At 48.8% G+C, this 16,119-nt stretch overlaps 1 protein-coding gene across 5 annotated transcripts in view; it reads right to left on the reverse strand.

Moving 5' to 3' along the window:
- NKAIN1 (sodium/potassium transporting ATPase interacting 1) overlaps positions 1 to 16,119 on the reverse strand; it is a 46,378-nt gene that overhangs the window by 13,843 nt on the left and 16,416 nt on the right. Inside the window, exon 1 of one of the 5 annotated variants that reach the window (XM_086333290.1) lies at positions 288 to 388. The exons of the other annotated variants lie outside the window; for them this stretch is intronic. The gene's annotated coding sequence lies outside the window, so the exon portion shown is untranslated. Of the gene's footprint in view, positions 1 to 287; positions 389 to 16,119 lie in introns of those variants that run through there. 5 annotated transcript variants of the gene reach the window in all.

A 16,119-nucleotide genomic window follows, 5' to 3' on the forward strand; every position in this document is an offset into this window, starting at 1 on the left:
AAGAGATTAAAAAGACTACGGTCAACGGAGACTAGGCAGTCTCTGGCAGGGTCAGGGAAGATGGGACTAAAAGGAACTCAATTCATCCAACAAGCATTTCTTGAGCACCTACTATGTGCCAGGCACAATGCGGGGTATATGGTGATAAGCAAGCTAGCGTGGCTTTGACCACAGGGAATTCAAGCCTAGAGACCAGATGCCACAGTCCTCTGGGACCCGAGGATGGAGGCTTCTCTGCCTGGTTTCCCACCCACTGTGTGTAGTGACTTGTGGGGAATTCCTCCTACCCGCCACACACACTCTCTCTCTCCCTTTCTTTGCCAGGGGTCTTGCAGCCCTTCTGTCTCTCTCTGGCCCAGCCTGGATCCTCCTGGAAAATGTCCAAGGCTATCACTGTTAAGTGAAAAGAAAAAAAAAAAAAAGAGCTGCAGAACAATATGATTCCATTTATGTTTAAAAAAAAAAAAGAAGACAGATACAAGATGTGTGTGACTGTAAATGCCGAATCGAGAGCCAGGGAAACATACAACAAATGGTTATGAGAAGTTCTCCCTAGGGAGCGGGAAACGGGAGACTTTTACTTTTAAATACACAACACTTTTGGATTTCTGAGATGTTTTACAACAAAGCTCCATTTTTTTTTAAAGTTAAGAGAAAATGTTGTAAGGTGTTGTTGATTCATCACAAGACTATGTGGAGAGCACCTGGGTGGCTCAGGATCTGAGATCTCCTGTGACGGGAACATGCTTTGTGACCAAGGGCAAAACTCCTTGGGCCTCAGTGTTCTCTTCTGCACTATGGGGGCCACTCCAGCTCCAGATTACTATCCAGGCCTGCAGTTGCTGCAGCCCACCTGCCTGCAGGGGGACTGGCCTTGGGATCCTGGGACCTCTGGTTTTGCAGTCCCTGGTACAACCTGTCTCTTTAGGTTCTGCCTGGGTCATCACAGCCCTGCCTCCCCTTGCCTGACTATACTCAGACCCATCACCACCCCTTCTCCAGGTGCCAGCAGCCCTCTCCCCAGAGCCCTAGTGTGGCCACCTTGATATGAATGTTCCCCTCTTACACAGCAGGCTCAGAGCGGTCTTCTTGAGTCTCTGCAAGTGTCTCAGACAGGATGTGGCAGAGCTAAGATCTGAGTTCTTATCTCTATCTCCACTGCTCTTCCTACCTGCCAGACATCTCTCTAGACAGCCAAGGTGATATGAAGGGACAGAGCAGAAGTGGGGACAGAATCTGCTCTGCTCTGGTGAGCCCCCCAGCCCAGCCTCCCATGGGCAGAGAAGTAATAGCTGATGTTTATTAACCTCCAACTAGAGCCAGGCACTGTTCTGAGCACTTCACATCTGCTCATTCATTCATTCTGCCAACAGTTCTTGAGTGTCTTTTGTGGGCTTAGTGCTGACAGCTCAGTGTTGAGTCCACAGGGCCCAGTTCCTTTCCTCCCTGGATGAGAAACCTTCCCCTCCTCAGGACAGATACCAGAACACCTGGCCCAGGCCAGGGAGCAAGGGAAGCCGGAGGAGGCAAGAAGAGAAGAAGCTCTTTCCAACAAGAAAACTAGGGACTTCACTGGTGGGCCAGGGGTTAGGACTCTGTGCTTTCACAGCCGAGGGCCCAGGTTCAATCCCTGACTGGGGAACTAAGATCCCACAAGCTGTGCAGCGAGGACGAAAAAACGAAACAAATACAAAGAAAGCCCCCACCCAAACTAAACTAACCTCTCCCAATGGGTCTTAGAACTGTACAGCCACTTATTGAGTACCTACTATATACTGCCCCTTATACTCGAGTCACACTGCTCTCTATTTTTTTTTGGCTGTGCCAAATGGCTTGCAGGCCAGTGCAGAGTCCTAACCACTGGACCAATTGGGAAGTCCCAGGTCACATCTCTTAATCTGACCTCTACTGATAGATGAGGAAACTGAGGCTCAAGGAAGCCAAGGGGCTTACCCAGGGTCACACAGAAGAGCTGATTCCACAAATGTCTGCTGGGGCGGAGCCCTTACAGAATCCCACCACGTGGTTCTTGGAGACTGGGATACTCACCCCTACAACCCCGTGCCTTCTGCTCTCGAGGGGTAACCTCCTCCCCTCCTCCCAGTGCTGTGCCCTCTTCCTCAGGACAGCTCCCCAGCCTCCAAGCCCCCAGACTGCCATCTGTCTGTTCTCATACCCACCCGCTGTGGCCCAGCCCCCTCCCTCATCCGGGCCTGGAGGAGCCAGGGAGCAGCTGGTCACTACCTTCCACATAATTAGCCCTCGGAGACCACACTTAGAGCTGTTAGAGAGGCCCTGGACTGTCTCAGTGGGCTGATCTGGCCAGTCCTGGACTATCCTGAGGCAGTGGCTGGGGCTTGGCCTCTGTCTCCATGGCAACCCCATCCCTTCATCCCAGTGACTGCTGACCTATCCCCAGTTGAGGGGCTCCTCAGGCCCTTTCTGGGCAGACCTATCCCCCTATACTTCTGAGCCGGCAGCTCCATAAGAAGAACAGGCCTTGAAGAGGCCTGATTAGCATACATCTACATTAATTTGCATAACCCTTGGGCCTAGCAGCCCAGGACGATACCAAGGTCAGTCTAAAATCAAAGGGTCCCTCTATCTCATGGGACACCGAACTCCTCATTGACCATCTGGTCCAAATTCGCAGGCACCAGAATGGGAGGTGGTGTGGACAGCGCAGAGAAGGACCTTCAGACCAGTGACTCAGTCTTCTCCTCTGTAGAATGGGCACAAGGTGCCTACTTGACAGCAGTATTGAGAAAATCAAGGGGTATTCTAGATCCCCAGTGGTAAAGAACCCACCTGCCAATGCAAAATATGTAAGAGATGTGGGTTCAACCCCTGCATGGGGAAGATCCCCTGGAGGAGAGCATGGCAACCGACTCCAGTATTCTTGCCTGCAGAATCCCAGGACAGTAGAGACTGGCAGACTATAGTCCAAAGGGTCGAAAAGAGTCGGACATGACTGAAGCAACTCAACATGCACACATTTGTAAATTCATTCCCAAGTCCAGGCCTGGCCCCACTCCTCCAACCTCCAGTCTCCAGTCCTGGCACTCTGCTTTCTGCTTGTGGGCGTACCCTTCTTACAGGCCCAGAAAAGCCCAAGAGTCTGCTCTCCCCACCCCTAATTTCTGGATCTTGGCAAGAGTGAATTAGACACTGTAGGCTACCAGCTTTGGCCTTTCAGGAACAACACCTCTGGGCTTTGACCTGGTTGGTGCACAGCTGGGAAGGAGGGCAGCAGAGGGCCTCTGGCCTGGCCCGGGCCCCCGGCACCACCACTCCAGTGTACCCTTGGGAAAACCATGCAAGGCAGTTCAGGGAATGCTCTGGAGTCACACTGCTTGGGTTTATCTGCCATGTGAGCCTGAGTCTCCCCATCGGTAAAATGGGGATACCAAGTCTCTGCACTTCTTGGACTTGTGAAAATGAAATGAGATAATGTATGTCAAGTGCTGGATAATCAGCACTCCATAAATGTTAACTATTATTATTAAAATAATGACAGTAATAGGAAAGAAACTTGAGACCACCTGGAGGGTTAAAGAAGGGTTTACAGAGGAGACCTTGCACTTCCCTGGTGGTCCAGTGGTTGCTGGTTTGATTCCTGGCCCAGGAAGAACCCACAAGTCCATGCACCACAACTTAGAGTAGCCCTAGCTCGCACCCCACTCCAGTACTCTTGCCTGGAAAATCCCATGGATGGAGGAGCCTGCTGGGCTGCAGTCCATGGGGTCACTAAGAGTTGGACACGACTGAGCGACTTGACTTTCACTTTCACTTTCATGCATTGGAGAAGGAAATGGCAACCCACTCCAGTGTTCTTGCTTGGAGAATGCCAGGGACGGGGGAGCCTGGTGGGCTTCCGTCTATGGGGTTGCACAGAGTTGGACACGACTGAAGCGACTTACCAGCAGTAGCAGCTCGCCACAACCAGAGAAAGCCTTCACACAGCAACAAAGACCCAGCACAGCCAAAAATAAAATACATAATAAACTAAAAAAAAAAAAAAAATGGCCTTGGACTTAAAAAAAAAAACAACTGCAAATCCTCCAGATGTCCCTCAAAAGGACACGCAGTAAATTATGACATCTCCCTAAGATGAAACCAACACAGACATTACAATAGGGTGTGGAAAGAGGGTCAAGCTGTGTGGTATGAAAGGCTGCAGGACCACCTGAGAAGCATGACCCTTTTTCTCTTCCTTTTGGCTGTGCCGAGAGGCATGAGAGATCTTAGTTCCTGACCAAGGATCAAACCTGTGCCCCTGCAGTGGAAGCGCAGAGGCCTAACCACTGAACCACCAGGGAATTCCCAGCAGGATCCAAATTTCGTGCAGAAGAAAGAAAAAGAATCATCAAACTGTTAACTTTGGAGACTGGAACTGGAGGGGGGTCTTTGAGAGTCCACTAGAGAGATTTCTGTAAGGTTGCTACATTGATGAGCAATGCTTTTATAAAAAAACAAAATAGAGAAGAAATTACCAGGGGATGAATGAGCATGGGCAAACCCCCCGAGGTGTGGGTGGGGTGATCAACCACCCCGATTGGCCGGGGGCTGTGGAGTTTCTCCAGGTCCAGCACTTGAGGGGATAAACCCCAAAGTCCCAGGCAAACTGGGATGAGTTAGTCACCCCAGATGTGGAAGGGTGTGGTCCACTTGGGGCCCTGGAGCAGCTCTGCACGGATGAAGTGAGGGTGGCAGGGTATGGATGGCTACAGCTGGGCCTCAGACCTAAGCTTTATCCCACTGGCCCCAGGAGCCAGGGAAGGTTTGAGTAGGGTTAGCCAGGGCTTCCCTGGTGGCTCAGATGGTAAAGAATCTGCCTGCAATGCTGGAGACTTGGGTTTGATCCCTGGATCGGGAAGATCCCCTGGAAAAGGGAATGGCAACCCACTCCAGTATCCTTGCCTGGAGGATTCCATGGACAGAGGTAGAATCCATGGATGGATGCCTCAAGCACAGGGCTCCCTGACTGGGGAAGGGGGCTGGAGATGGGCAATCTAATGGAGACATCAAGGCCTTCTTCGGATGGCTGAAGGCAGGAGCCAGAATCCCTCTCCATGCTCGGAGACTCCCTCCTAGGGCTCCCACCTTCTTGGAGATGCCCCCTCTACCTCTGCCCCATTCCCATGTCCAAACTGTCAGCATATCCCCAGTGCCATTCCTCAGCAGGCTCTGGAGTGGGGAGTGAAGGCCTGGGAGGAGGGTGCCCTCCAGAGAGAACCTGGGGAGTGGGGGAAGACAACCCAGACAGAGAAAACCCACCATAAACCAGGCTCTCCCAGGACATGGCTGCTATAGACAAATGGACATTTGGATATATATAAAGGTGATTAATCAGATTCCCCCCATTAAGTACAATGAACGATACCATATTATTAAGTCAAAAACTCATGGTAGAAAGAACATTAATGAAGCTGGCACTTAGGCAGTGAGAATTAATTAGTTAAGGAGGTGTAGAGGATCTCAGGAGTGGCTATGACAATGGAAGTGGGGTAGCAAAGATCGGAAAGTTGATGAAACAATCAGGAGTCAACATCTGCCCAGGAGGGGACTGAGAACAGAGTCTAGGAGTTATCAGCGCAGGCTCTGGATGGAGTCCTAGCTGTCACTTAACAAGCTGTGGGATCTGGGAAAGTCATTTCCTTGAGCCTCAGTTTCCTCATCTGTAAAATGGGAATACTACTATTACTAAGCACAAGCTGGAATCAAGATTGCTGGGAGAAATATCAATAACCTCAGATATGCAGATGACACCACCCTTATGGCAGAAAGTGAAGAGGAACTCAAAAGCCTCTTGATGAAAGTGAAAGAGGAGAGTGAAAAAGTTGGCTTAAAGCTCAACATTCAGAAAACGAAGATCATGGCATCTGGTCCCATCACTTCATGGCAAATAGATGGGGAGACAGTGGAAACAGTGTCAGACTTTGTTTTTCTGGGCTCCAAAATCACTGCAGATGGTGATTGCAGCCATGAAATTAAAAGACTCTTACTCCTTGGAAGGAAAGTTATGACCAACCTAAACAGCATATTAAAAAGCAGAGCCATTACTTTGTCAACAAAGGTCTGTCTAGTCAAGGCTATGGTTTTTCCAGTGGTCATGTATGGATGTGAGAGTTGGACTGTGAAGAAGGCTGAGTGCCGAAGAATTGATGCTTTTGAACTGCGGTGTTGGAGAAGACTCTTGAGAGTCCCTTAGACTGCAAGGAGATCCAACCAGTCCATCCTAAAGGAGATCAGTCCTGGGTGTTCATTGGAAGGACTGATGATGAAGCTGAAACTCCAATACTTTGGCCACCTGATGCAAAGAGCTGACTCATTTGAAAAGACTCTGATGCTGGGAAAGATTGAGGGCAGGAGGAGAAGGGGACAACAGAGGACGACATGGTTGGATGGCATCATCAACCCGATGGACATGGGTTTGGGTGGACTCCGGGAGTTGGTGATGGATAGGGAGGCCTGGCGTGCTGGAGTTCATGGGGTCGCAAAGAGTCGGACACGACTGAGTGACTTTCACTATGAAGTCTTTGGTTTCATCCCGAGGCCAGACTCTTGCAGCTTGACCCCAGAGAAGCTGTAACAGTGTAGTGGTTAAAAGTGTGGTCTAGAAGCTAGACTGTCTGGGTTTGAATCTGACCTTCAACACTTCCTAGCTGTGTGATCATCAGCAAGTCACTTAACCTCTCTGTGCTTTAATGTCTTCATCTGTAAAATGAAGATAATAATAACAGTACCTATTTCATGGGATTGTCCTGAGGCCTAAATGAGGGAATATGTGTAAAACACTCAGAACACTTGCTGGCCCTCAGCTATAGGTAAAGCCATGTTAATGGCACTGTGATTATTACTCATGGTGTAGATTCCAGAACCCCACAGTTCAGAGGACTCCTGTTCTGAAGGACAGGAGACCACAGTGGTCCAGTTGTGCAGGTTCCTTTAAGGCACTGTCCCTGATTCCCCTGACCCTCCCACCCACCTCGCCGCCACCACCACCACCACCACACTTCAGTCCAGCAACTGCCTGGCTGGGTCTGGCCCCTTGCTCCACCCTTGATCTCCTCACTCACTCACCAAGCATTCGTGGACACTGACTCTGTACCAGGCCTGCACTGGCTGCTCAGAAGATTGACTCCAAGTGTCTGTGTAATGAGAGACCAGAGCAGAAAGCAAGGCCTCCGCTCCAGGGATTTGCCCTGTACATGTGGCCTGACGTCCGTGTCATCGACTCTCTCACTCCTGAGAAGTGTCATTTTACGCTTGTGGACACTGTGGTTCAGGGAGCAAAGTCACAGACCCCGGGTCACAGGGCAGGATTCAAACACACGCTGTGGGCTCCAGAGCCTGCACACCACCCCACTCTCCCTATCAGCTCCTCTTTTTCCCACACAGCGTCAGCACGACTCTTGCTGATGCCTCCCCGAACTGCTGAAACCGGTGCCCTCCCAGAGGATCCACCAGGACCACAGAGGATGCTGAGATATGTTCTGTTCAGACTCCTCATTTAATAGCCGTGTGATGTCCAGCGAGTCTAAACCTCCTACGCCTCGGTTCCCTTGTCTACAAATAGGAAAAGAATTAAACCCACCTTTCAGAGCTGACATGAGAGGATATAAAGCAGATGCCTGGCGCAGAAGGTGCACCCAGAAGATGCCATTCTCTGGTCTCCTCTGAGTCCAGTCCTTCTGTCCACCTCACCCTCACTTTTGTAGATGGTGTTCTGATCTGCTGAAGTTTTCTCACCCCTTCAGTGAAGGTTTCTTTCATTCTTTCTGGATGCTTTCCTGCAGCCCTTGTGCTATCACCTCAAGTGGGTGGCCTGCCTGCCTTCACAGCATCTCTGCAAATCTCCATGTCAAATGCGCTATCCCAGGGGTCCCTCAAAACGCTCCCTTGAAGCTGACCCAGTGCTCCCTCTGAGCCAGCCTGGCTGAGTCAGCCTTGAGAGTGGGTGGCCCTTGTCTGTAAGCAGAGGCACTCAGACCAACACGTTTCAGGGCCTCCTCCTGACCCTGACTTTTCCTTCCTGGACTCTGCTATGAACCTATGACATCCTGTCTAACTCAGAAAATTATGAATGCTGAGACCTTGGGCAAATCATTTGACTGTTCGGGGCCTCAGTTTTTTCATCTGTAGAATGGGGCCTGAAGCCCCTACCCTACTTGCCTACCAGGTTAAGGAGTGGGCTCAATGGGATAACTGACCCCTGGGAACCATCAAGCTCCCCTCCTCACTGGGCAGAACTCCTGGGCTCACACTTTCTGTTCCAACTGGGTAAGAGAAGCAGAACAATAAAGCCCCGGCTCCTCCTCCTTCCCACCTGAGCATCCCCAACAGCAGAACTGACCTCCAAGGAGCCTGGTGCAAGAGAAGAATCTCCTGGAAGTCTGTTTTATCTCAAAAGAATATGCACCTAATATTCTGCTCTGAAGCTTCCCAGGTGGTGCAGTGGTAAAGAACCCACCTGCCAATGCAGGAGACGCAAGAGATGTGGGTTCAATCCCTGGGTCAGGAAGACCCCCTGGAGTAAGAAATGGCAACCCACTCCAGTATTCTTGCCTGGGAAATTCCACAGACAGAGGAGCCTGGTGGGCTACAGTCCAGGGGGTTGCAAAGAGTCAGACATGACTGAGAAAATACAAACATACACACACACACACACTCTCTATTCTGACATAGTAGAGTAGACTATGGTTCTCCTTCTACCATTTCCCCTCAGATCAGGATAGAATGGATCTTCTGTAGAGATACAGGTCTTTATCCTATGGTTCAGCTCCTCTCACCCTGACCCCTCACCAACCAGGCAGGTACAGGAACTGAAATCTGAGAAGTCAGCCAGACCAGGTACAAATCCTGCCTCCACCATTTGCCCACAGGCCACACAGCTAGTAAGCCTCTTACCATGGCTGAAATGGGGATAACTGATATTAGAGCCCATCTCATCTGAAATGGAGATAATTGATATCAGAGCCCACATCTATGGGTCAGGCCAGGATAAGCAAAGGGAATGAGTGAAGAGAAAGTGTCTACACCTGAGGTCAGAGATATAGAAGCTGGAATCACTGTAGGAAGGGTCTTGAGAAGATTGAGCTCTTTAGGTCATTACGAGACTTTTTCATTTTCTCTTTGTTCAACCAGTACACCTTCACCGAGTATCAGTACCAATACTAGATACTGGAGATCTAGTGGTGAGCAAAAGCAGAAACAGACACAGCCCTGGACTGAACCAAACACTCAACTGAACAGGAACAGAAGGTAACTTCCTCAACCGGGTAAAAGCCATCTATGAAAAACCCCACAGCTCGTATCATATTTAATGGTGAGCACCTGAGATCAGGGACAAGACAACGTGTCCACTCTCCTTCACTTCTATTCAACATTGTATTGGAAGGACTTCCCTGGTGGTCTCCAGGGGTTAAGAATCCACCTTCCAATGCAGGGGACGCAGGTTTGATTCTTGGTCAGGGAGCTAAGATCTCAGATGCCGTGGGGCACCTAAGCCTGCACCCCTCAAGTAGAGAAGCCCTGTCCACACGCAGCAACTCCTGAGCCCACACTCTCTAGAGCCCGTGCTCCACAACGAGAGAAGCCCGTGCACCACAATGAAGACCCAGTACAGCTCAAAACAAACAAATACAGAAATGTCTAAAGAGAAACACCCGAACCCCTCACATCATTGTATTTGAGATTGTAGCCAGGGCAGTTAGGCAAGAAAGAGAAAGCAAAGACACCTGGATTGGAAAAAAAAGAAGTAAAACTATCTCTGTTTCCAGATAATATGATTTTTTTTAATTGAATGAAAAAGCCTTAAAATTCTATAGTGCTTTACAATTTATAATAGTTTTACTGTAATGGAAAAGGATATGAAAAAGAATACATACATACATGTATAACTGAATCACTTTGCTTACACCAGAACTTAACACAACATTGTAAATCAAATATACTTCAATTTTAAAAAAGGTTTCACAACCTATTTGCATATAATCCCATAGCCCTTTCCCCCCTACCCCTATATGTTTCCCCCACCCCTATATATTCCCCCCACCCCTATATATTTTCCCCCTCCCCCTATATATTTCCCCCACCCCTATATATTTCCCCCATCCCTATATTTCCTCCACCCTATATATTTCCCCCCACCGCTCTCCCTTCCCTCTCCCACTGTAGCCACTAGTTTGTTCGTGATATTTGTGAGGCAAATGACATGACGTTGTGCATAGAAAGCCCTAAAGAAGTCACACAGACACACACACAAAAGTTAGAGCTACTAAATCAGAGCCCTAAAGTTGCAAGGTCCAAAATCAGTATGCAAAAACCAGCTTTATTTCTATATACTAGCAATGAACAATTCAAACTTGAAATAAGGAAACAATTTTATTTACAATAATATAGAAAATAATAAAGTACTTGGGATAAATTTAACCAAGGAGGTGCAAGACTCATACAGTGAAAACTACAAAATATTACTGAAAGAAATTAAAGACCTAAATAAATGGGAAGACATCCAGTGTTCATAACCTGGAAGACTTAATATTGTTAAGATCACAATACTTCCAAATTGATCTACAGATTCAATGAATCTCTATCAAAATCCCAAAATTTGTATGGAAACCCAAGGGGCCCAAAACAGCCAAAACAATCTTGAAAAAGAACAAAGTTGGAAGACTTCTTGACGTCAAAACTTAACACACTACAGTAATCAAGACACAGTGGTAATGAGATAAGGTCAGAAATATAGATCAATGGAATAGAATCTAGAATCTGAAAATAAACTCATATATTTACAAAAAACTTTCAACAGGGTGCCAAGATGATTCAATGGAGAAAGTATTTATTCAATAGAGGATGCTGGCACAATTAGACATCCATATGCAGAAGAATGAAGTTGGACTCCTACCTCACACCACATATAAAACTTCATTCAAAATGAATCACAGACCTAAACATAAGGGCTAAAAATATACAGCTCTTACAAGGAACCACAGGAGTCAATCTGAGTGAACTTAAAAGAGGCAACAGTTCCTAAATATGACACCAAAAGCACAAGCAGCCAAAGGAAAACTAGATAAATTGGACATCATCAGAATCCAAACCTTTTGAACATAAAAGCATACTATCAAGAAAGTGAAAAGTCAGCTCATGGAATAGGAGAAAATATTTGCAAATCATAGATGTGATAAGGGTCTAGAATCCAGAATATATAAAGAACTCTTGTTGCTATTTAGTCACTAAGTCAGGTCTGACTCTTTGCAACCCCATGGACTGTAGTCCGCCAGGCTCCTCTGTCCATGGCATTTCTCAGGCAAGAATACTGGAGTGTGTTGCCATTTCCTTTTCCAGGGAATCTACCTGACCTAGGGATCAAACCCACGTCTCCTTCACTGGCAGGAACTGCCACAAGGGAAGACAAAGAACTCTTCCAATCAACAATAGAACAATAAACAACCCAACTAAAAATGGGCAAAGGATTTGAATAGAAATTTTTCCAAAGAAGATACATAATTGGCCAGTAAGTACATGAAAAGATGCTCAACATCATTAGTCACCAGGGAAATCAAACCCACAATGAAGTACTACCTTATACCCACAGGAACAGTTACTCTAAATAAGCTGGTATAGCGAGGATGTGGAGAAACTGGAACCCTTATGCATTGCTGATGGGAATGTAAAATGGTACAGCCACTACGGGAAACAGTTTGAGAGCTCCTCAAAAAATTACACATAGTTATCACGGGGCTTCCCTGGTGGCTCAGATGTAAAGAATCTGCCTGGATGCAGGAGACTTGGGTTCAATCCCTGGATTGGGAAGATCCCCTGGAGGAGGGCATGGCACTGTTCTTCAGTATTCTTGCCTGGAGAATCCCCATGGACGGAGGAGCCTGCAGGCTATCGTCCACGGGCTTGCAGAGTCGGACACAACTGAGCAACTGAGCACACACACATCACATGGCCCAGCAATTCCATGCCGAGGTATATACCTCAGAATTTAACAGAGCTCAAACAAAACTTGTACAGGAATCTTCACAGCAGCCTTATTCATAGCAGCCAAAAAGGGAAAACAAACCAAACATTCATCAGTTGATTCGTGGATAAACAAAATGTGATACATCCATTCAATGGAATATTATTAAGCTACAGAAAGGAATGAAGGAATGACCTATGCCACAATATGAATGAACCCTAACATCATGCTAAGTGAAAGAAGCCAGTCCCAAAGGACCACACATCGTATGATTCTATTATAACAAATGTCCAGAACAGGCAAACCCAGAGAGACAGAAAGTAGATTACTGGTAGCCAGGGGCCAGAGGGCAGGGGGAATGAGTTTGAGGTTTCTTTTTAGGGCAGTGAAAAATGTTCTGGAATTAGATAATGGCCATGGTTACACAACTCTGTGAACATATTAAAAACCACTGAATTGTTAAATGGTGAATTTTATGGTATATGAATTATATCTCAATAAAAAAAGGAGAAAAAAAAGTCCAGACATTTTTGCCCTTCTCATCCTGATGGAAATTACATTCAAGGGTGGGTAGGGGGAGGGAACCACACACACAAAGACACATGTGCACAAACGGAAATTATTATTGTGCTAATAATGGGAGAGGTGTCAAGAATGAGAGGTATGACAGAAGTGGTTGAGGAAGACTTTAGGGAGGAAGTGATCTGAAGGAAGAGGGGTTAGCAAGGACAGGAGAGGAGGAAAGACCGCTAAGGCCGAGGATCCTGCATGAGAGGAGCTTGGCAAGTAGAAGGGTCCAGAGAAGACCCCCATGTCTAGAGCAGGGGGAATGAGAGGGAGAAGGTAGACAGAAGGGCTGGGAGGCCCACTGTGGCTGGGGCAGGGGCACCGAGCCCTCTGAGTGCTCTTTGGGTAAAGGTTCACGGTGTGGGGGTGGAGAGCGATAAGCACCTACTGCAGGGGTCAAGTGCTCCCAGTCAACATCTGGAATGAGTTGGGAGGTCATTTCTCCTGGCTGAGTCACTCTTCATGTGACCTGATGGAAAAAACCCCAATTCCCTGCCTTATTTAGTGGCCCCTCCTGTACTGATGCTCCCAAGGAGGAAACACTGATGAAAACCAGTCTCACTGCTATGGTAACAGTAAACACTTCTGACTTGCCATCCTGATGAGAGGCCAGGTGGGAAGTCTGCCTAGCAACTGTGGTGGGTGTTAGAAGTCCCTCTCCGGGGCTTCAGAATCCCCCTTCCAGCACTGTCCAGACCTTGGCTCAGGTCCCGGCTTCTCCTTCCAGTGGGGAATCACAGCCAGCTGCCAACATCTGGGCAGCTCTTCACAGCTCAGAAGATGGTGCAATGGATGCCACCACCCTGGAATGGGATTGTTAGCCCCCCTGGACAGATGAAGACACTGAGGCTCGGAGAGGTAAAGGGGGGCTCTGGCATCCTTCCTTCTGTGCTGCCTTCACTCTCCCATATGGTAAAGGTCTGCTCATCTGTGCAAGTCTCCTGCTCTGATTCATCTGTGGCACCTAGGAAAGAATGGAGTGTCACTCCCCCTTCCTGTCACCCTCTTCCTTTCTTGGTGATCTATCGGTTCCAGGGGACCTGCCCCCAGTGTTCTATTCTGGCCCAACAGAAGGCTAGAGGAAGGGATCATGTGAGGTCTGTGAGAGCCAGGGTGGTAAAAAAGGATTGTGAGAGACCCTGCACAGGAGGGCAGTACCCCTCCTGCCCCTCTGGGTGACACAGCTGAAGTATTTCCCTTTGAAATGCCTGGCTTTGAACTTCAATACTATACTAACATCGATGACTGGTACTTTGTGTGCACTTAACCCTGTGCCAGGGGCTTCCCTGGAGGCTCAGTGGTCAAGAGTCCACCTGCCAAGCAGGAGACATGAGTTCGATCCCTGGGTGGGAAGATTCCCTGGAGAAGGAAATAGCACCCCACTCCAGCATTCTTGCTTGGGAAATCCCATGGACAGAGAAGCCTGGCGGGCTATAGTCCATGGGGTTGCAGAGTCAGACACGACTGAGACTAAACAGCAGCTCTGCTCCAGGTTTTGCGGCAAGTGCTTTGTGCGCACTCTCTCATTTAAATGAGGGACGGGCTATCATCCTTGTTCTATGGAGGGGAGCGTGGCCTGAGATCTCAGAGCTGGAGAGGGCACGAGCAGTGGCAAACCAGGTGGTTCTGGAGCCAGAGCCTGGCTCTTAACCATATACCTGCCACCCCCAGGAGACCTTCTCATCCTTGTCCCTATCCCCCTTCCTGAGGGACTGGCTGGGAAGATGAAAAGGGAGGGCAGGGGAGCTGAGGAGTGGAGCTGCCGCCTGCAATCACTTCCTGGCTGCAGGCCAGAAGGCTGCTGGCGGACCTGTTGGAGGAAGGGGTGCGTGGTCTGCAAGGCAGCCAAGAGTGGAGGGAGAGGGAGGGGCCCTCCCAAGGATGGGCCCTGCCTCATCCCCAGGCCTGGTTCACAGGAGGAAAGAAAGGGAAGGCATGGTTCTTTTTTGTTTGGCTTCGCTGGGTCTTTGTTGCAGTGTGGGCTCTCTAGCTGAGACGGCTTAGTTAACCTCTTGGGCTTCCCTGGTGGTTCATATGGTAAAGAATCTGCATGCAATACAGGAGACCCTGGTTTGATCCCTGGGTTGGGAAGATCCCCTGGAGAAGGGAACGGCTACCCACTCCAGTATTCTGGCCTGGAGACTTCCATGAACTGTATAGTCCATGGGGTCTCAAAATGTCGGACACGACTGAGCGACTTTCACTAGTTACCCCTTGGTATGTGGGATCTTAGTTCCCCGACCAGGGATCAAATCCACACCCCCTGCATTGGGAGGTGGATTCTCAAGTACTGGCTCACCAAGGAAGTCCCAAGAAGTCATGGTTCTTAGGTGCCTACTATGCGCACATGTGAGCAGCGTCCTTCACAGGTGGTATTTCATTCTATCCCCAGAATGACACAGAGGCCAATAGCTAACACTTATGATTGCCAAGTATCTCAAATGGTCAGCATGCTTTGATTCACTTAATCCTCCACAGAAACGCGCCAGTTCAACGCTCTGCACATGGGAAGACTGGAGCATGAAGGAGAAAAGTAACTTGCCCGAGGGCCCACAGCTCGTGAAGCTTTAATTCAGGTCCTCTGGCCCTAGGTGACCTGAGTAACAGACTTTGTATCCTGCTAGGGAAACTGTGTCCCCATGGTCCAGAGAGGGAGAGGGAGGCCCTTTCTTGAGGTCACCAGGTGTCAGAATGGGGTTTGCGCTCATCTCCTGGGAATGTCTATAGCATTTTGACTTTGCCCCTGTTCCCCACCAACTCCTGCCCAGAAACATCGAGCCCACGAGAACAGGTCTACCTACAGCCTTGTGCCCATGGCTGCCCAGAACTGAGCAGAGAGCAATCCGCTTCCACCCACCTGGAGAGCTTATTTCTATTCAGGGATTTTTTTGGTCTGGAATCACACTCGTAATCACGATCCTTCCCAGCTCGCTTTCTGGAACAGTCCACGGTGAGCCTCAGTGACAGGCTCCCTGAATTTCATTGGGAAGGAGACAGGGATTAACATCCCCTCGGGCCCACTGTCTCCTGGGCCTCTGTGGACTCATCTGTACAACGGGTTGGAGGGATGTTCTTTGGGAACTTTCCGGCTCCCGCAGTCCCAGATTCTCTGTCATGAGCTTCCCTTTCAGCAAACAGTCCTAACTGGGAGTTTTACAGCCATACTACCTTCTGGAGCCTCAGCGTGATTCGCCTTGGCTGTAATTACGGCAGCTAAGGCTGAGGGCCGAACAATTGATGCTTTTGAACTGTGGTGTTGGAGAGGACTCTTGAGAGTCCCTTGGACTGCAAGGAGATCCAACCAGACCATCCTAAAGGAAATCGGTCCTGAATGTTCATTGGAAGGACTGATGTTGAAGCTGAAACTCCAATACTTTGGCCACCTGATGCAAAGAACTGACTCATTTGAAAAGACCCTGATGCTGGGAAAGATCAAAGGTGGGAGGAGAAGGGGACCTCAGAGATGGTTGGATGGCATCACCGACTCAATAGACATGAGTTTGAGTAAACTCCGGGAATTGGTGCTGGACAGGGAGGTCTGGCGTGCTGCAGTCCATGGGGTCACAAAGAGTCAGACA

The sequence above is a fragment of the Bos grunniens genome, chromosome 2, assembly GCF_055505025.1.
Source record: "Bos grunniens cultivar Pamir isolate PY7600 chromosome 2, Bosgru_T2T1.0, whole genome shotgun sequence".
Lineage (NCBI taxonomy): Eukaryota > Metazoa > Chordata > Mammalia > Artiodactyla > Bovidae > Bos > Bos grunniens.